The following is a 22,170-nucleotide window of genomic DNA, read 5'->3' as shown; positions in this document are numbered from 1 at the left end:
AAGCCGGTACGGAACAGGTCCCATGTTGTCAATGTCGACTCCCTGTTCTCGAACCACGTTCTGGCGGCGTCTTCTAGGGCGAAGTATACATGCCGCAACTTGTCGTCGGAGTCCCAGTTGTTGAAAGTCGCGATTCGCTCGTACGTCTCCAACCAGGATTCCGGGTCTTCAGTTGCTGCTCCATGGAAGGTCGGTGGGTCCCGAGGTTGTTGCAGGACAACCGGGGTCGCTGGGGCAGCCATTGGGGTTGTCTTGGCCACGATCTTCTTGGTCTTCTCAGGTAGAAGTCCGTGTTCCGGGGGCAGCTGTTGTAGACGACGGCTTACTCGATGGTCCGTGACTACGTTGGTGCTCTCTTTACGGTCCGGGCTTGGATCACGGCTTGTCGGGGGCGTCCGGTACATGGACCAAAAGCACCTCCACCAGATGTCACGTGGTGGTGACGTTAAGAACACAGTAGCAATACTGTGAAAGGCAAAACTAGCTTTTATTGGGCGAACCTGTGCCCACAATACAGGCTACACTTATAGCACAACGAAAGCGGCGAACACAGTCGGCGATCGTCGGAAATCTGATCAGCGGGTCAAGCGCGTCGGCTTTTATACAGAATCGTCGAATGTTCCAGACTAATCGTTGGGACCCGCGTGCCTTCCACAAAGTTCTACACCATTCGCGTCAGGCGAATAAATCAGATAACACAAGGTGCGGCGACAACAGACTGCGGATAGAAGCATCGATAACTTTCCAGAAACCTCGGATACATGCAAGCGCGTCCCGCGCGGTGCGATAAGATTTGTTAGGCGGCGAAACGTGGTCGCCCGATAAATATAAGTACACGTGTCAATATGGTTGAACCGATGCGCGTTCTGCTTTGAAAGGGGCAACCATTTGTTTGGTCTGGCGAGGTAGACTCCAGTTTTCGAAAGATCAAAGAGGCACTTGCGTCCAACATAATCCTGCGGATGTTCGATGCATCTCTTCCAGTTGTTGTTTCCATTGACGCTTGAGACTGTGGGCTTGGAGCGGTTCTCCAACAGGTGGAGGGAGAGAAACTACACACTGTCGCCTTCGCATCTCGAGCGCTTTCATCTGCAGAGACGAGATATTCAGTAGGAGAACGCGAAGCGCTTGCGTGTGTTTTGGCGTGCGAGAAGTGGCATGTTTACTTGTGGAGACGCCATTTCACGTCGCTTACTGACCATCAAGCCTTGGTCGCATTGCTGTCTACTCAAGGGCCAGGAAGGCGTCCTTTGCGGATAGCATGGTGGGCGGAGCGCCTACTGCAGTACAACTATACAGTAAAGTACCGGAAGGGTTCGCAAAATCGAGTAGCAGATGCGCTCTCTCGTCTCCCTGCGTCACCTCCTCAGGAAGAAGAGACTTTTCCAGATGAAACTGTATCAGTTGCCCTTATATCTTCTTGCATTACCAGGGAAGAGTTTCAACAGGCCCAGTCGGAAGACAGCACACTGCAATCTGCAACCAAGGCCTACATTGAATCGTCCTGGCCTGCGCAAAAATCTCTGCCGGGTGAGCTTCAACCTTTCCTCAAACTTCGCGATGAACTGTCAGTAGTGGACAATTTGATTTTGCGTGGCGAACGCCTTGTGGTTCCCGCATCACTTACAGCGCGGATAATTACCGCTGCTCATGAGGCTCACCCTGGAATTGCACGTCTGCGAGAAAACTTTTAGTGGCCAGCCATGGACAGGCAAGTCGAGCTAGCTATTCAAACGTGTAGTATATGCCAGGTAGCGGACAAGAGCACGAAGGTTATGGCTGCACCATTGAACCCGGTCCCCTTACCAAAGGAACCGTGGCTAAAGCTTGGCATGGACATTGTTGGCCCATATGAGAGAGCACCACACGATTGTCGATATGCGATCACGCTGGTCGACTACTTTTCTAAGTGGCCCGAAGTATACTTTCGCAACCAAGCCACAACACGCACAGTAACAGGATTCTTGGTGTCAGTGTTCGCACGTGAACGTTACCCAGAGGAAATTGTTTGCGATAACGGGCCACAGTTTGCATCTCGAGAGTTCCAAGCTTTTCTGCAGGATCGCGGCATCCGCTTGCGGCATTCGTCCGTATACTACCCGCAAGCAAACGGACAGGTAGAACGATTCAACAGAGTTTTTAAAAGCTTTGTTCAAGTGGCTACACTCGAGCAGCGTCCCTTACGCCAAACGGTAACAGAATACTTGCGCATTCACCGTTGTACGTCGCATGCCACAACTGCAGTTGCTCCAGCACTTCTCCTGCATGGATGTCTACCAAGGACTCGGCTCGATGTCGTTGGGTATCCGTCAGCACTATTTGCAACCGACCCTACTTCAGAGCTCCACCGCCTACGCGAACGGGTGAAACAAAAGCAGCAATCCAGTAAACTATACAGAGACGCTCGCAGGGCCGCAAGGGAAACCAAAGTGAATGTTGGTGACCTTGTACGAGTACGCAGACAAACAACTGCTTTTACAGGTGACCTGGCTTTTAGCCGCCCAAGAAAAGTGATAAGAAAGCAGGGGCAATCGTCTTTCCAACTTGATGATGGAAAAACGTGGAACGCTTCAAAGTTGTCAAGGATGCCACGAGCTTCTGCATCTATCTGTGGGTGGGGGGAAAGGAGTGACACAAATGACACCGCTAGGGAAAGCAGCTCACCGCCTACCTTGGAGAGACCCGTTTCAGAAGCGCCAACCGGAACTTCAGCTGTGGCTGCTGCGAAGCAGCCGCCTATGCCACCAGTGACCGGCTGTGAGCCGGAAGAGACTTCGCCTGCCGCCAGTGGTTTCTCAGAAGCATCGGAACCTCAGCGTAGGGTACAGCCATGAAGGAATAGACGACCTCCAGACCGCTATGGACACTAAGTACAGAAAGACACGTTTTGCAGTGGTATATGAGGTTTCGGTTCCGGTTTGGGGATCACCTGCCGCCAGAGGCACCAGTGTCGCTATGTGTATATATATGACTGTATGTGGCAATAAACGGGGTATTGTTTGGTTGCTAGCAGTTCGTGTACTTGGGCGGCACCCGCCGCTACAACAAGATGCTTTGCGGCGCCTTCTCATGAGCCTTTGAAGACGCGAGACAATGGACAGCAGAGGCGGCCGCTGTATGAGGTCAGCTCGGGAATTAAGAAGCACCTGCTCGGGTCAAGCACCGTGACCACGAGAACCCACTCTCCACGGCGTGGTCAGTGAAAGCTGTGCGGAATTGTGTGTAACCCACCTCGAAAAAGGCGGGTCGACTACGATGACGTTGGACGCTACGAATCGGCGGTGAACTGCCGTTTTTCCCTGACCTAGGGGCCTAGAGAGGACAGAGTGTATACAAGGAGCAGTTTGTCGGCTGCTAGTGTGCTCGTAAGCAGTGTGCTTTTCTCTCGCTGTCATGCTAGACTGATGTACTGCAACATCCTAATGTAGATATGCAACTAAATCCGGTACTCCTATCCCGACGAAGAGCCAGGTCCTCCCTACGACCTACAACTCCTACAATACATACATACATACATACATACATACATACGTACATACATACATACATACATACATACATACATACATACATACATACATACATACATACATACATACATACATACATACATACATACATACATGTCCATGAAGGGCTCTCACAAAGCCAACGCAAAACAAAGAGAATATGGCCCTTGCATCGGCAGTCTTCAGGCAAGGACTAGTCTTATCGCTAGCAAAGGCTGACAGCAACGTATTTTCGATATATTAAGAAATCGGACATTCCTCGTCACTTGTAAGAAACAGCCGATAGCTATGGAGGCGCTGAGGGAGCACTCGTCAGCTAAATCATTGATAATGAACCATGAAGAAGAAAAATGTATAAGAAATAAATTTACTTCGAAAATACTACACTCAATAAATGTTCTTCTCTTTTACAGAGTGGCCTTCATTTCCCAATGCCTGGCGTTCTGGCACCTGGAATGAAGCTCTACCTGGATATATCGTCGAGAGATAGTAATCCGTGAGTAGCTTCTAGCATGTATTAAGCTAATGAGAAGCCTAATAAATACTGAACGGTCACAGTGAAGGTTTCATGCTTATTTTTACCTATAGGCATCAACGTAAGGTGTTTCTCGAGAAAGTGCTCGTGGCCTTCCTAATTCGCATATTTTTTTCCGGAGGCAGTAGGAGTGGCAATACAAGTGAAGCTTTAACCTGAAGTTATCATTTCGACAGCGAGACTTCTGTTCACCAGGGCCCTGACCTAGAGAAGTACACGCGTTTGCTCCAGCCTATGGCGTGCCATAGTCTCGCGCTACCAGCAGACATAGAGGCAATGCGTAATCAAGGAGTACAGACCGGTTACGTAAATACCCCGGAAAATATATACCGAGATTCCACAGCCACCTCATCTCTACACAAGAAACGTTGAACGATACGTATAAGGAAAGTGGCAGACAAGGAGACACAATCTCTCCAATGCTATTCACTGCGTGCTTGAAATAAGTATTCAAGCTATCAAACTCGGAAGGTTTAGGAGTAACGATCGACGGCGAATACCTCAGCAACCTTCGGTTTGCCGATAACATTGTTCTATTCAGCAACACTGCGGGCGAGTTAAAAGAAATGATTGAGTGCCTTAACAGGGAGAGTGTAAGAGTGGGGTCGAGGATTATTATCGAGAAGAACAAATATTATGATAAATAACCGGGCAAGGTTAGAAGAGTGCAAGATCGCAAGTCAGCATCTGGAGTCTGTAAAGAAGAACGTTTACTTAGGCAAACTAATAACCTGCAACCCTGATCATAAGAAAGAAATTCACAGAAGAATAAAAATCAATTGGGTCGCACACGGCAGACACCTTGAGCTCCTGACTGGAAGCTAACCATTATCATTGAAAAGGAATGTGTACAATCAGTGAATTTTACCAGTGCTGACATATAGGGCAGAGACTTGGAGACTGACGAAGAAGCTTGAGAACAAGTTAAGGACCGCGCAACGAGCGATGGAACGAAGAATCCTAGGCATAACTTTAAGAGACAGAAAAAGAGTAGGTTTGGATCATAGAGCAAACGGGTATAGACAATATTGTAATAGACATTAAGAGAAAAAATGGCGAGGTGCAGGTCATGTAAAGCGCAGATTAGATAACAGTTGGACCATTAGGGTCACAGAATGGGTTCCAAGAGAATGGCAGCGCAGTAGAGGACTGCTGAAGACTAGGTGGTGCGATAAAATGAGGAAATTTCTGGGTGCTAGTTCGAATCGGTTGGCGCAGGACTGGGGCAATTGAAGATCTCAGGGAAAGGCGTTCGTATTGCAGTGCACATATAATAGGCTGATGACGACGATGATGATGATGATGCCCTGCCATGTTCGCCCTTAGTGAATCATGTGTCAGGTGAAGGTTCAATTGTGTAAACTTGGTCTAAAAGCGAAGGTTTATTTTCCTCGGCTACCATTCAAAACTCTATCTCAACTGTGTGACCACATCGAAACGAAATGCTGTGGAAGAAATTGGAAAATGAGCAGGCGTACTACCGAAATATTCATCATCATCATCATCATCATCATCATCATCATAATCAGCCTGGTTACGTCCACTGCAGGGCAAAGGCCTCTCCCATACTTCTCCAACAACCTCGGTCATGTACTAATTGTGGCCATGTCGTCCCTGCAAACTTCTTAATCTCATCAGCCCACCTAACTTTCTGCCGCCCCCTGCTACGCTTCCCTTCCCTTGGAACCCAGTCCGTAACCCTTAATGACCGTCGGTTATCTTCCCTCCTCATTACATGTCCTGCCCATGCCCATTTCTTTTTCTTGATTTCAACTTAGATGTAATTAACGCGCGTTTGTTCCCTCACCCAATCTGCTCTTTTCTTATCCCTTAACGTTACACCTATCATTCTTCTTTCCATAGCTCGTTGCGTCGTCCTCAATTTAAGTAGAACCCTTTTCGTAAGCCTCCAGGTTTCTGCCCCGTACGTGAGTACTGGCAAGACACAGCTGTTATACACTTTTCTCTTGAGGGATAATAGCAACCTGCTGTTCATGATCTGAGAAGGCCTGCCAAACGCAACCCAGCCAATATTCATGTACTCGTAAATAGATTGTGTTGCTGGTTCTTTTTTATGTGCCATCATGTCGCGGCGTCAGTCAGACTAACAGGTCATTGAACAGAAAAATCTACGTGGACTTTTATTGTAGTTAAGAATATAAGTTCAACCTATCGAAAAGTAGCAGCCTGTATGGTTAACGCTTATTTCGGTAAGTTGGCGTACAAGTAACAATGAGCTACCTATAGGAAAATTGTTGTTAGAGATATTAAGCTATGTAGCAAAGTATACTGCTTATCTAACCAAAGCGAATGCTCAAATTTCTTCTTGCTGCTGGATCTCTGTTTCATTTTTGTCCGCTCGCGCAGTCTTTTATTTGTTTGTTTTTGTTCTTATTTAGGCAGAATTTCTTCCAGAGTATTGCACGTTCAAATGCACCTGGTATGAGCTCGTGGCCTTAAATTTTTAGCCCTGTATTTTTAAGTGTTATGTCATGCCTACATGAGAACACGTGTTGCACGTGAGCATAGGTTCTGTTTTTTCTTTTAGAAATAACCTGCATGCATAGTTGATATTGGAACGCCTACCATCAATTATGCTATCCATCCATACAATACTCCGTACATTATTTTTGGTGGGGGGGGGGGGTGTTCAGTAAAGTGTTTAGCTCTTGAAAAAAACCCTAAACGACACACTACGCTTGCCCAAATATCAAGGCTTGTATCGTAACGCGGGCTTCGCGATCCTAGCCCACAAAAAATAACGTTACAAAGTTCTCCGAGATAAATGTTATGGAACTAAAGCCATAGAAATATATCGCGTACTACACTGATCAGGAAGGGGAGAGAAGTCGCGAAGACAGCGATGCCACCACATTTGGCAGTGGTGACAGCCGGTAGGCGCACGACTAATAAAAGTGGTTGATGTGCTGCAGATAGCCTGAGACTCACCGCAAGAAACTGATAGGCACGAGAGAGAGAGAGAGAAAACATTTATTCGGACCATCGAGGTGAAGTATCCTTTTACTGGAAGCCTGCAAGCGGCTCAGCATTGGAAGCAGATCTGCAGCTATCCACTGCGCCATTAACCCGGAGACTCGCCGCGACGAGCCGCTAGGTGCAAGGCGCCTTTGAATGGAGGTACACGAAGGGCATCGTGATGGCATCACGCAGAATCTACCCACAGTGCATCGGCGAGAGTACAAAATGAAGGGGTCCCTAGTCAGCGGAATATTTGGCGGGTGTGACAGGCAGTAGGCACATGACTAATAAAAAGGTTGTTGTACTGCAGATAGCCTGAGACTCGCCGCAAGAAACTGCTAGGCACCAGGATGTCCTTTACTAAAAGCCTGCAAGCAGCTCAGCATTGGAAGCAGCTCTGCAGCTACCTAATGCGACATTAACCTGCAGACTTGCCGCGACTAGCCGCTAGATGCTAGGTGCCCTTCGCCGGAGGTTCACGAAATGTAGCGCATCGGCATCACCCGGAAGCTACCAAGCGTGCATCAGCTAGAGTACGAAAGGAATCGGTTGAAACTCAACGGAACATTTGGCAGCGGTGAAAGCCAGTAGGCGCTCGACTAATAAAACTGTTGTTGTAGTGCAGATAGCCTGAGACTCACCGCAAGAACTGCTAGGCACGAGGGTGTCCTTCAGTGGAAGCCTGCAAGCGGCGCAGCATTGGAAGCAGCCCTGCAGCTATCCACTGCGCCATTATCGCGGAGACTTTCCGCGACTAGCCGCTAGGGGCAAGGTGCCCTTCACCTGAGGTGAACGAAAGGCAGTGCAACGGCATCACCCGGACGCTATCCACAGTGCATCAGCGAGAGTACAAAAGGAAGAGATCGACAGTATACGGAACATTGGGCAGCGGTGATAGCCAGTAGGCGCTGGGCTAATAAAAGTGGTTGTTGTACTTAAGGTAGCCTAGTACTCACCGCAAGAAACTGCTAGGCACGAGGGTGTCCTCCATTGCAAGCCTGCAAGCGGCCCAGCATCGGGAGCAGCCCTGCAGCTACCCACTGCGTCTTTTACCAGTAGACTTGCCGCGACGAGCCGCTGGGTGCAATGTGCCCTTCACCGGAGGTTCACGAAATGCAGCGCATCGGCAAGACCCTGAAACCAACCGCGCTTAAGAGAACGTACAATAGGAAGCGGTCGACACACAGCGCAACATTTCGGCAGCGGTGACAGCCACGGGGCGCTTGACTAATAAAACTGGTTGTTGTGCAGCAGATAGCTTGAGACTCACCGCAAGAAACTGCTAGGCACGAGGGTGTCCTTCACTGCAAGCCTGCAAGCGGCGCACCAATGGAAGCAGCCATGGAGCTACCCACTGCGCCATTAAAGCAACCACCTGCCCAGACGAGCCACTCAGTGCAAGGTGCCCTTCAGCGGAGGTTGACGAAATGCAGCGCATCGGCAACACCCGGAAGCTACCAACCGTGCATCAAATAGATTACAAAAGGAAGCGGCGGACACTCAACGGAACATTTGGCAGCGGTGAAAGCCAGTAGGCGCATGACTAAGCAAACTGGTTGTTGTACTGCAGATAGTGTGAGACTCACCGCAAAACTGCTATGCACGAAGGTGTCCTTCAATTGAAGTCTGAAAGCGGCGTTGCATTGGAAGCAGCCCTCCAGCTAACCACGGCGCCGTTAACCTGTGTACTTGCCGCGACGAGCCGCTAGATGGTAGTGACGAAAGGCAGCGTGACGGCATCACGCACAATCTACCCACAGTGCATCATCGAGATTATTGTAGGAGGCGGTCGACAATCAACGGAACATTTGGCAGTGATGAGAGCCAGTAGGCGCAGGACTAATCAAACTGGTTGTCGTACGGAAGATAGACTGTGCCTCACCGCAAGAAACTGCTGGGCACCAGGGTGTCCTTCACTGCCAGCCTGCAATCGGCGCAGCATTTAAAGCAGCCCTGCAGCTAACCACTGTGCCACTAACCCGGACATTTACCTTCACAAGCCGCTTGGGGCAAGGTGCCCTTCACCGGAGGTTCCAGAAAAGCAGCGCTTCGGCATCACCCGGAAGCTACCAACCGTGCATGAGCGAGAGTACAAAAGGAAGCGGTCGACACTCAACGGAACTTGTGCAGCGGTATCACCCAGTAGGCGCAGGACTAATACAACTGGTTGTTGTACTGCAGATAGCCTAAGACTCACGGCAAGAAACTACTAGGCACGATACAATTGCGTATGGCCCGCGATAAGCAGCCACCGAAGAAACAGGCCAGCACGCCTAGTAGTGACTAACTCACATATTTATTGACAAAACGCGACTACTGCGGCCCCTTATATATTGCCCGCTAGGCATGGCACAGCAGCAACACAATAAAGCCGGGCTGTCAGGGTGCGCTGCATTTTAGAAACTTTAAACATTGTGTCACTCCTCCCCTCTTAAGATATATGCTACTGGGAGTACTTGACCACTGGTTTTCGAGTTCTTGTGCTACGGCGCAAGTGTGCAGTGCAAGGTGCAGCCATGACAGGGTTGTCCACGGCCCAGTTACTTCCAGATAAACTTCCCGGCGACTGTTCCTCACGTAGCATGTCGGGGGCAGCTGGGAGATGTATGGCTGGTTCTCTCTCATGAAGCACATCCGGGACAGCTGCAGAATGGATGGGCGGTCGCTCCAATTGAGGAGAAACTTCTGCTCCAGCAGGACGAAGTCGCGCTGTCCGCGCCAGGCGCAAGTGGTCACTGTGTCGGCTCCATGTCGAACTGTCTTGACAAAGAACCTGGACCGACGGTGGATTGACGTCTGAAACACTGGCAGGTACCCATGGTGCACCTGTGCGGAAGTGTCTCGCATACACTTTATCTCCTGGTTGGAGTAATGGAGCCTACCGGGACCCTCTGTCAGCATTCAACTTCTGTTTCAGTTGTTTTATTAGCACCGATGCTTGTAGGCTAGGCCGCAGGACATCCAGCGGAGTCTTGAACATTCTCCCCATTAGGAGCTCACATGGTGTTCGACCAGTTACTTCATGTGGGGCTGTCCGATAATGAAATAAAAACCTGTAAATATGTGTCTTGAAGTCGCCAGAGCCAGACTTCTTGAGTTTGTTCTTAACAGTCTGTACCAATCATTCTGCTGCACCGATGGAAGCGGGGTGACACGGTGGTACAAGCATGCAGCGTATTCCGTTTCGAGTTAAGAGCTCAAGGTACTTTGCACTGGTAAACGCAGGGCCATTGTCAGAAACTATTACGTCAGGGAGGCCATGCTAAGCGAATGCAATTCTCAGGGCAGAAATGGTAGCTTCTGCAGATGTGGATAACACAGGGAAAACTTCTATCCACTTCGAGAAAGCATTCACGATGACTAAGAACGTGTGTCCTAGAAATGGTCCCGCGAAATCAATGTGAAGCCGTGACCAGGGTCGGTGCGGAAACGGCATCTGTGGGACCGGCTGCGCAGCCCGTTGTTGAGCCTGGCACGTAGCGCAGCTTTTCACGCTGTAGGCAATGTCATTGTCTATGCCTGGCCACCAGACATGGCTCCTGGCAATCATTTTGCTTTTTTCTATACCAGGGTGACTGGCGTGAAGTCCTCCAAGAACTTAGGCCTGTAGAAATTTGGGAATTACTACTCGTGACCCCCATAGTAGGCAGCCTTCAGGGAGACTCAGATCTGAGATTCTTGTGTTGAAAGGGTTCCACTCTGGCCCAGCTGGAACGCTCTCTCCTTTCAATACAGAATGCACAACGTGACCCAGAACTGGATCGTTCCTGGTGGCTCGTGCCACCACAGCAGGGGAAAGAAGTCGTGGATAGGCCTCTTCCAACATGAAAATCTCGGCAGGGGCAGGTAGTGTAGTGCTGTCGTTAGGTAGTGGCAGTCTGCTAAGAGCATCAGCAGGGCCAAGCTCTCTTCCAGGCTTGTATACAAGTGCCTACTTGTACGCAGATAGCTTGAGAGCCCACGTGACTAATCTTGGTGAGGCTTGCACAGGGACAGGATTGTTGGCACCCAGCAGTCCGAGAAGTGGCTTGTGGTCAGTGTATGCTTCAAACGGTAAGCCCCACAAGTACTGGTGGAACCGATCTACACCAAACACGAGTGCGAGGGCCTCCCTGTCAAGTTGACTGTAATTTTGTTCTGCTTTTGACAAGCTCCGTGAGGCAAATGCAATGGATTGTTCTCGACCATCAGCAGCTTTGCAGCCAGAACTGCACTTATGCCATAAGGGGATGCGTCACAGCTGAGGCACACAGACGTGTCAGGGCGGAAATGCACGAGAACTGGAGCTGAGGCCACCAGGTGCTTGCAGGCTGTGAATGCATCTTGCTGATACAGCCCCCCCTCCCATTTCTTTTCATCACAAAGAAGAGAGTGTAGGGGAGAAGGAAGTGCAGAAAGATTAGGCAATAAACGTCGATAAACATTGACAAGTTCCAAGAAACTCTGAAGTTCTTTGACGTCTTTTGGCATTGGGGCATGCAGAATGGCAGCCACCTTGTCGACGTTCGGGAAAGGCCTTCCTTGCTGATGATGTTCCCAAGATACTCCACTTGTGGTACGAAGAACTGACACTTTTCGAGTTTCACTTTGAGGCCAGATTCTTGAAGCTTGCGACGCACAGCATGAAGGTTGTTCAAATGCTCAGCATCATTAGCACCTGTGACAAGAATGTAGTCGAAATAGACGGCCAGATGTGGTAGTCCTCTCAGCAAGTTCTCCGTCTCACGTCGAAATATAGCAGGAGCTTACGGCACTCCGAAAGGCAAGCGGGTGTACTGAAACAACCCCATGTGTGTAGAAATTGTGACGCACTCTCTGGAGGCCTCATCAAGTACTACTTGCTTATACGCGTCGTGCAGATCCAATTTGGTGAATTTCTCACCTCCTGCAAGGACAGTCCACAGGTCCTCAATCCTTGGAATTGGATATTTGTCCACTGTCACTACTGGGTTGATGGTGACACTAAAGTCTCCACATATTCTGATGCGCCCATCCTTTTTTACCACAGGAACAATAGGTGCAGCCCACCTGGATGTTTTCACTGGAACAAGGATGCCATCTCTTCTTAATCGTTGTATATCTTGTGTGACTCCATCTGTCAAGGCATATGGCAGAAGGCGTGGCTTGAAGAACCGAGGTGGGGCATCTGAAGGAACATATAATGACGCTTTAGCACCTTTGTACGTACGAAGACCTTCTTCGAACACCTCTGCAAAGTCTTGGACTAGGTGTTTGGAGTCAGAAAGTGCATGTATATTTACGTCAACATTGGAGAGGCCGATGCCGAGCTCGCGCATCCAGTTGCGTCCTAGCAGAGTAGGTGAATTGTCCTCGGTCAGAAAAATGGGTAGATCCGCCTCCTTGCCATGAAACTTCACAAGGATGTCAACCTTGCCTTCGACTTTTTCAGTTCCCCGGAATAGCTTCGCAGAAACACTTGCGACGGCTGCACATTAACCGAAGGCAGAAGCTGTAGGAGCCGCGACTTGGCATTGACGGAGACGCTTGCCCCCGTGTCCACTTCCATGCGGAGCGGCTTGCCGCAAACGTCAACGGTGACGGTGAAAGGCCGAGGCGGTTCGGCGTAGTTAATATGCGACATGTCGCAGACTTCTGAAGGCGAAACTGCTGCGGGATCTTCATGTTTTACAGTGTGCATGCGAAGGAGGTTGCTGGACGCCTGCGAACTTCGGGCAGTGGGCGAACGCTGCTCGTGAGGACTGCTGCTTCGGGTTTGGCTGTCCTTTCGTTTCGTATTGCAAACTTTCGCCAGATGACACCATTTGTGGCAGTAATTGCAGACGGACTTCACATACTTGCATTCAGATGCAAGGTGTCCACCCCCGCAGCAATTGCAGGTGACGGCCTCGTAGCCTGACGATACGCAGTGGGTCGAAAAGGTCCCGTTAGGGTCAGCTTGTGCAATCTCCCCGGCTCGCTGCCTTGCGCTATGTCAGATTATGTATAGCCATAAGTTTAACAAAGGGCAACCACGTCCACACCATCAGCCGAGCCAAGGCGCAGCCAAGGGTATTGCTTTCGCAATCTTCCAGGCTTAACCAAGCTAAGCCTTTAGCCAATTTTTTCCTGCTTCCATTCCTAGGGCTGTCTGCACGGTATCCTGGAAAGTGAGGTCCGCTTTTTTCAGCAATCTTGTTTGAATGCCTGCGTTGTTCACACCACATACAATACGGTCGCGTATCATGCCTTCTAGTTCGGCACCGAAGTTGCGATGCTCAGAGGGGCTTTTCAGCGCTGCAATGAACTCGCTTATAGATTCGCCTTCCGCGCGAACGCGGGAGTTGAAACGGAAACGCTGTACGACTGCAGACGGCTTCGGGCAATACTAGTTTCCAAGAACCAAAAGAATCTGTTGGAGCGTTTTGTCACTCGGCTTGTCGAGTTTCACCAAATTGCGAAGCAACGCACACGTCTTCTGTCCGCAACAACTGATAAATACGGACGTTTGTCTTTGGCGATATCGTTCGCCGCGAAAAATGCTTCGAGTCGGTCCACATAGCAGGCGCAGTCATTTCCTGCGCCCTCGAATGGCTCGAGACTGCCGAAATTCGGCATGTTGAAGCGGGTGGTCGAACCGCGCGGGAACGTAGACTCACTTGAAACGGAGCAGGCGCGGCATACCTGGTGTTTGTGGACGTAGTGGACGCGTCGCAGAAGCGTTAGAAGTAGGGTTAGCGTCCGCGTAGCGTCTCAGCCGTTCTAATGCCGAGGAATAGGTCGCAGCATGACGCGACGCTTTCCGTAGTAGCGCCTGAAGTGCGTAGTGTAAGTCGTTGCAGTAGTATACAAGAAGGGGTTCTTCAAAAGCAGCATGGGCAGTAACTTGAACTCGTCGCGGTAGCAGTAGTAGCGGTAAAACAGGGATGCGTCTCATTAGCGCCGAAGTCCCTGGCATCCATCACAGGAGCAGAATCCGAAGTAGCAGTATCGTAGCAGCACTCAGGCTCGGAAGTAGTGCGCGAAGCAGTAGAAGTCCTTTTCACCTCTTCGCCAGTTGATACAGTTGCGTATGGCCAGCGAAGCGCAGCCACCCAAAAAACAGGTCAGCACGCCAAGTAGTAACGAACTCACATCTTTATTAACAAACGCGACTACTGCGGCCCCTTATATATTGCCCGCTAGGCATGGCGCAGCCGCAACACAATAAAGCAGGGCTGTCAGGGGGCGCTGCATTTTAGAAACATTTAACATTGTTTGAGGTGCCCTTCACTGGAAGCCTGCAAGCGGCTCATCATTGGAAGCAACTCTTAAGCTACCCACTGCGCCACTAACCCGGAGATTTGCCGCGACAAGCCGCTAAGTGCAAGTTGCCCTTCACCGGAGGTTCCCGAAAGGCAGTGCATCGGCATCACCCGGAAGCTACCAACCATGCATCAGCGAGAGTACAAAAGGGAGCGGTCGACACTCAACCGAATATTTGCAGAGGTATCAACCAGTAAGCGCAGGACTAATAAAACTGGTTGTTGTATTGCAGATTGCGTGAGACTCACCGCAAGAAGCTGCTAAGGACGAGGGTGGCCTTCACTACAAGCCTGCAAGCGGCTCAGCATTGGAAGCAGCTCCGCAGCTAACCACTGCGCCATTAACCCGTAGACTTGCCGCGACGAGCCGCGCGGCGCAAGGCGCCCTTAACTGAAGGTTCAGGAAAGGCAGCACATTGAAATCACCAGGAAGCTGCCGAGAGGGAATAAGTTAGAGTACACGAGTAAGTGGTCGACAGAGAACAGAACATATCGGCAGCGGTGACCACCACTGGGCGCTGGACAAATAAAACTGGTTGTTGTACTGCAAATAGTTTGAGTGTCACCGCAAGAAACTGCAAAGTACGAGGGTGTCCTTCACTGGAAGCCTGCAAGTGGCGCAGCATTGGAAGCAGCCCTGCAGGTAACCACTGCGCCACTGACGCTCAGACTTGCCGCGACGAGCCGCTAGGCGCAAGGTGCCCTTCACGCGAGGCTCACGAATCACAGTGCACCGGCATCACCTGGAAACTACCAACCGTGTATCAGCGAGATTACACTAGGAAGCGGTCTACACTCAACGGAACAATTGGCAGCGGTGACGATCAGTAGGCGCAGGACTAATAAAACTGGTTGTTGTACTGAAGATAGCCTGAGACTCACCGCAAGAAACTGCTCGGCACGAGGATGTCCTTCAGTGGAAGCCTGCAACCGGCGCAGCATATCAAGCAGCGCTGCAGCTACCCACTGCGCCACTAACACGGAGATTTGCCGCGACAAGCCCCCTAGGTGCAAGGTGCCCTTCAATGGAGGTTCCCGAAAGGCAGCGCTTTGGCATCACCAGGAAGCTACCAACCATGCATCAGCGAGAGTACAAAAGGGAGCGGTCGACACTCAACGGAACATTTGCAGCGGTATCAAGCAGTAGGCACAGGACTAATGAAACTGGTTGTACTGCAGAGAGCCTAAGACTCAGCGCAAGAAACTACTAGGCACGTGGGTATCCTTCATTGGAAGCCTGCAGGCGGCTCAGCATTGGACGCAACTCTGAAGCTACTCAGTACGCCATGAACCAGGAGACTTGCCACGACGAGCCTCTAGGTACAAGGTGCCCTTCACCGGAGGTTCACGCAAGCCAGCGCATCGGCGTTACCTGGAAGCTAGCCCCAGTGCATCACCGAGAGTACAAAAGGAAGCGGTCGACACTCAACGGAACATTTGGCAGCGCCGGCCGCCAGTAGGCGCAGGACTAATAAAACTGGTCGTTGCACTGAAGATAGCCTGAGATTAACCGCAAGAAACTGCTAGGCACGATGGTGTGCTTCACTGGAAGCCTGCAAGCGGCGTGGAATTGGAAGAAGGCCTGCAGCTACCCACTGCGCCATTAACGCATTGACTTGATCTTAGGAGCCACTAGATGCAAGGTGCCTTTCACCGGAGGCTGACGAAATGCAGCGCATCGGCATCACCCCAAAGCTATAAACCGTGCATCAGCGAGAGCACAAAAGGCAGTGGTCGACACTCAACGGAACATTTGCCAGCGGTGACAGCCAGTAGACGGTGGGCTAATAAAACTGGTTGTTTTACTTAATATAGCCTAGGACTCACCGCAAGAAACTGGTAGGCACGCGGGTGTCATTCACTGGAAGCCTACACGCGGCTAGGCATTGGAAGCAGCTCGGCAGCTACCCACTGCGCCATTAACCCGTAGACTTGCCGCGACAAGCCCCTAGATACAAGGTGCCCTTAACCGAAGGTTCACGAAAGGCAGCGCCTCGGAATCACCCGGAAGCTACCGACAGTGCAGCGGCTAGAATACAAAAGTGGTCGACACAGAACGGAACATTTCGGCCGCGTTGACACCCACTGGGCGCTGGACTAATAAAACTGGTTGTTGTACTGCAGGTAGTTTGAGAGTCACCGCAAGAAACTGATAGGCACGAGGGTCTGCTTCACTGGAAGCCTGAAAGTGGCGCAGCATCGGAAGCAGCCCTGCAGCTGCTAACTGCGCCATTACCGCGGAGACTTGCCGCGACTTGCCACTAGGTGTAAGGTGCCCTTCACTAGAGGTGCACAAAACGCAGCGCAACGGCATCACCCGCAAGCTACCAACCGTGCATGAGCGAGATTTCAAAAGGAAGCGGTCCACCCTGAACAGAACATTTGACAGCGGTGAAAGCCAGTAGGAGCTGGAATAATATAACTTTTTCTTTTAATGCAGATAGCCTGAGACTCACCGCAAGAAACTACTAGACACGAGGGTGTCCTTCACCGGAAGCCTGCAAGCGGCGCAGGATTGAAAGCAGCCCTGCAGCTAGCCACTGCGCCATTCACCCGTAGACTTGCCGCGACTAGCCGCTAGGTGCAAGATGCCTTTCACCGGATATCCACCAAAGGCAGATGATCGGCATCACGCGGAAGCTACCAGCCGTGAATCAGCGAGAGTACAAAAAGAAGCGATCGACACTCAACGGAAAATTTCGGCCGTGGTGACAGCCACTAGGCGCTGGACTGAGACTCACCGCGATAGCCTGAGACTCACAGCATGAAACTGCTAGGCAACAGGTTATGCTTCACTGGAAGCCTGCAAGCGGCGCAGCATTGCAAGGAGCCCTGCAGCTACCCACTGCGCCATTCACGCGTTCACTTGCCCTTGCGAGCCACTAGGTGCAAGGTGCCCTTCTCCGGAGGCTGACGAAATGCAGCACATTTGCATTACCCAGAAGCTACCAACCGTGCATCAGTGAGAGTACAAAAGGAAGCGGCCGACACGCAACGGAGCATTTGACGGCGGGGAAAGCCAGTGGGCGCATGACTAATAAAACGGGTTGTTGTAGTGCACATAGCCGGAGGCTCACCGCAGAAAACTGCTAAGAACGAGGGTATCCTGCACCGGGAGCCTGGAAGCGGCGCCGCATTTGAAGCAGCGCCGCAGCTACCGACGGCGCCATTACCCAGGAGACTTGCCGCGACGAGCCGCTAGGCGCAAGGTGCCCTTCACTGGACATGCACAAAAGGCAGCGCATCGGCATCAGCCGGAAGCTACCAACCGTGCATCAGCAAGAGATCAAATCAAACGGTCGACACTAAACAGAACATTTGACAGCGGTGAAAGACAGTTGGCGCTCGACTAATAAAACAGTTGTTGTACTGCAGATAGCCTGAGACACACCGCAAAAACTGCTAGGCACGAGGGGGTCCTTCAGTGGAAGCCTGCAAGCGGCGCAGCATTGGAAGCATTCCTGCAGCTACCCACCTTGATTTTTTTTTTCATTTAGTTCTAGGAGAAGGTCCCCGCTTGACATTTTTGAGGCTTTGTATCTAGGTCCGACTTTTTATTTTAGACAACTGGCCACTAGTGATGGAGAGAGCTTTCTCACCGGTACGTTGTTTTCCCTGTGCAGTACATAGAACTTGGGAAATGCTGGAGCGTTGCTCCGAAAAGAGAACTGGAACGTTGCTTCGGTGCGGCATCTCTTCAGACGCCGATCATAGAGAAAGAGGCTTGCGCTGCCATGAGAAAAACGTGTATGTTCGGCAACAGCGCCGACCGCCCACCACGGAGCCCAACGAGGGTACGCGGCAGAGCTTGTGTACAAGTCTGCACGACGCCAGTCGTACGCCATCACTATAACCAAATTTGGTGTACCCAAGGTAGGATAGCGACACAAGGTTAACCCTTGCCGCCGTGGAAAGAGGAAGTAAATGGAAAGGAGAAGAAGACAGGAAAGGCAGAAAGTGAGAGAGATAGACGAAGATTCGAGGAGAAAGAGACATGAAGAGGTGACTGCCGATTTCCCCCGGTACGGACCCCTAAGGCCGCCTCCGCCGGGCGGCCTTAAAGGTCCGAACACCCGGCATTGGCTCAACCTCCAGGATCCCCCTTTCCCCGGACACGGCCAAGCCGCGCACGGCTAAACGCGGGAGGGTCCGACCTTCATGTGCTCGGGTGCGTGGTGTCGGAACACACCAAACGCCTGCTGACGGGGGGGGGGGGGGGGGAGGGGGGTCTACGGAGAATATTGCCCAACTGGGGATTTTTAACGTGCGCTACGATGAACACGGGCGTCTTCGCAGTTTGCCTCCATTCAAACTGCAATTTCCGGAGCCGAGTATACTAGCGGCTTAGGTACTCGGCTACCCCGTAGGTGAAATTACGTTAAAGAAACTAACGCAGTGGGCATCTGAAAACGGCTTTCGCTTCTCAAGTGAAAAAGCTATTAGTGTTGTCTTTACACAAAAAGGAGGCCTACACCCAGATCCCATCCTTAAATTACAGGAAGCCACACCACCGGTAAAATAAGAACACAAGTTTCTGGGTGTTGTGTTTGATAAAAAGTTGAACTTTCTCGCACACATCGATAGTATTGAAATCAAAGCGAAAAATGCACTTAATGTTCTAAAAAATCCTCTCCCGGAAACGATGGGGCTCTGACCGTAAATGCCTGCTACACATCTACCGCACTTTGGCGCGTAGCATATTAGATTACGGTAGCATCATATATGGTTCAGCCAGAATATCTTACGTCCGACGACTTGATCCAGCTGATAACCTAGGACTACGACTGGCATGCGGTGCTTACAGAACATCGCCTGTCCAGAGCTTACATGTTGAATATAATGAGCCTCCATTACAGCATCGCAGAGCGCTACTAACTTTTTCCTACATACTCAGAATCCGATCCTCACAACAAGCCAAATTCTACAACATCGTCACACTGTGCAGCTCACGCTTACATTATACAAATAAACCAAACATGAATAGGCCGCTTATCCTGCGATACGAGGAATACTGTCGGGATTATGACATCCCCCGCAAAGTCCTCCAGGTTGCCAGACAGCCAGAACGTTTGCCCCCGTGATGTGATTTCACGCCGTTAGCTGATTGGACACTAACACGTTTAAAGAAAAGAGACACACCACATGAACACATCATACAAGAATTCCACGTTCTTCAAAACAAGTATAAAGATCACATGGAATTTTATACTGATGGCTCTAAAACGAAAAAACACGTGGGTGAGAGGGCCGTAACAGAAAATTGGGAAACAAGTATTCGACTACCTCAGCATGCCTCTGTCTACTCAGCCGAAGTGTACGCAATATGGACGGTAGTTCAAAAGATCATTGCTGATAAACTTGAAAACACTATCATATACCCAGATTCATTTAGCTTGCTCAAGGCTCTACACATGAAATCCCAAAGCGAACCCTTGTTAGGCGATATCTTGAACGCATTATCGTCAAACAAATATGGCAGATCAATTAGGTTTTTCTGGGTACTAAGCTATGTTGGGGTACTGTGTAACGAAACAGCGGATAAATGCACATCAATGGCAGCTTACAAAAACATTCAAAATAGAGCACTTCCTTATAAACACAGTGCCAATGCGATTCGGAAGGCCTTGACATCAAAATGGCAACGCCATTGGGACAATTGTTTAAGCAATGAGCTACATCTTATTAAACCTATAATTGGTGAGTGGAAATCATGCAGTCACCAGCAGCTGTTCTACGAGGTGATCTTGTGTCGACTTCGAATTGGGCACACACATCTGACGCACAGTTTTCTTCTCCGAAAAGAAAACCCACCAAGTTCCGGAAAATGCAATGAAGCTCTTACCGTCATTCACATCCTAATAAGATGTCCACACATGGACACACTTAGACGGAGGTTTTTACACAGCCTGTATAATTTGCACACACCATTACACCCTGCCCTATTACTAGGAGATCACCCCCTAGTCCCATTTGCTAACCTGTTCGACATTTTAGAAAATACTTGTCATTTACACCAACTATAATGTAATGCAGGTTCACCTGCTCTAACGTAGCGTTTCATTTTGTCTTGTGTCTGGCGCAGCATGGCCTTAGTTGCCTTTGTGCCATTAAACCCAAACTAACTAACTAACTAAAACTGGTTGTTCTACTGAAGATAGCCTGAGACTCACCGAGAGAAACTACTAGGCACAAGTACGTCCTTCACTGCAAGCCTGCAAGGGGCGCAGCTTTGGAAGCAGCCCTGCCGCTACTCATTGTGCCATTAAAGCATTCACTTGCCCAGGCGACCCACTAGGTGCAAGGTGCCCTTCAATGGAGGTTGACGAAATGCAGCGCATCGGCATCACCCGGAAGCTATCCAGAGTGCATCAGCTAGAATAATTAAAAAGGAAAGCGGTCGACACTCAACGGAACATTTGGCAGTGGTGAAAGCCAATAGGCGCATGACTAAGAAAACTGGTGGTTGTACTGTAGATAGTGTGAGACTCACCACAAGAAACTGCTAGGCACGAAGGTGTCCTTTAATTGAAATCTGAAAGCGGTGTTGCATTGGAAGCAGCCCTGCAGCTAACCACTGCGCCATTAACCTGTACACTTGCTGGGACGAGCCACTAGATGCAAGGTGTCCTTCACCGAAGGTTCAGAAAAGGCAGCGCGACGGCATCACGCGGAATCTACCCACAGTGCATCCACGAGATTACGGTAGGAGGCGGTCGACACTCAACGGAACATTTGGCAGTGGTGACAGCCAGTAGGCACAGGAATAATAAAACGGGTTGTTGTACGGAGGATAGCCTGTGCCTCACCGCAAGAAACTGCTGGGCAACAGGGTGACCTTCACTGCCAGCCTGCAAGTGGCGCAGCATTTGAAGCAGCCCTGCTGCTAAGCGCTGCGCCACTAACCCGGGCATTAGCCGTCACAAGCCGCTTGGGGCAAGGTGCCCTTCACCGGAGGTTCAAGAGTGGCAGCGCTTCGGCATCACCCGGAAGCTACCAACAGTGCATCAGCGAGAGTACAAAAGGAAGCGGTCGACACTCAACGGAACTTGTGCAGCGGTATCACCCAGTAGGCGCAGGACTAATACAACTGGTTGTTGTACTGCAGATAGCCTAAAACTCACCACAAGAAACTACTAGGCATGAGGGTGCCCGTCACTAGAAGCCTGCAAACGGCGCAGCATTGGAAGTACCTCTTCAGCTACCCGCTGCGCACTAACCCGGAGATTTGCCGCGACAAGCCGCTAAGTGCAAGTCGCTCTTCACCAGAGGTGCACAAAAGGCAGCGCATCGGCTTCACCCGGAAGCTACCAACCGTGCATCAGCGAGAGTAATAAGTAACTAATAAAACTGGTTGTTGTACTGAAGATAGCGTGAGACTCACCGCAAGAAACTGCTACGAACGAGGGTGTCCTTCAGTAGAAGCCTGGAAGCGGCGTGGCATTTGAAGCAGCACCGCAGCTACCGACTGCGCCATTACGCAGGAGACTAGCCGCGACGAGTCACTAGGTGCAAGGTTCCCTTCACCGGAGGTTCACGAAAGGCAGCACATCGGCATTACCTGGAATCTAACCGCCCTGCATCAGCGAGAGTACAAAAGGAAGCGGTCGACACACAACGAAACATTTCGGCCGCGGCGACAGCCACTAGACGCTGGACTCATAAAACTGGTTGTTGTACTGCAGACAGCGTGAGAGTCACCGCAAGAAACTGCTAGGAGCGAGGGTGTCCTTCACTGGAAGCCTGAAAGCGGCGCAGCATTGGAAGCAGCCCTACAGCTACCGGCTGCTCCATTACCCCGAATAATTGCCGCGACGAGCCGCTCGGCGCAAGGTGCTTTCACTAGAGGTTCACGAAAGGCAGCGCATCGGCATCATACGGAAACTAT

At 50.6% G+C, this 22,170-nt stretch overlaps 1 protein-coding gene across 11 annotated transcripts in view; it reads left to right on the top strand.

Moving 5' to 3' along the window:
* The window catches only part of LOC129384481 (uncharacterized), a 564,425-nt gene that overhangs the window by 420,576 nt on the left and 121,679 nt on the right, over positions 1-22,170 (top strand). For all 11 annotated transcript variants that reach the window (XR_011890220.1, XR_011890217.1, XR_011890222.1 and 8 more), the window contains one exon: positions 3,923-4,005. The gene's annotated coding sequence lies outside the window, so the exon portion shown is untranslated. The remainder of the gene's footprint in view (positions 1-3,922; positions 4,006-22,170) is intronic.

The sequence above is a fragment of the Dermacentor andersoni genome, chromosome 9, assembly GCF_023375885.2.
Source record: "Dermacentor andersoni chromosome 9, qqDerAnde1_hic_scaffold, whole genome shotgun sequence".
Lineage (NCBI taxonomy): Eukaryota > Metazoa > Arthropoda > Arachnida > Ixodida > Ixodidae > Dermacentor > Dermacentor andersoni.
The sequence above is the reverse complement of the archived record's forward strand: the minus strand, read 5'-3'. Positions and strand labels throughout refer to the sequence as shown.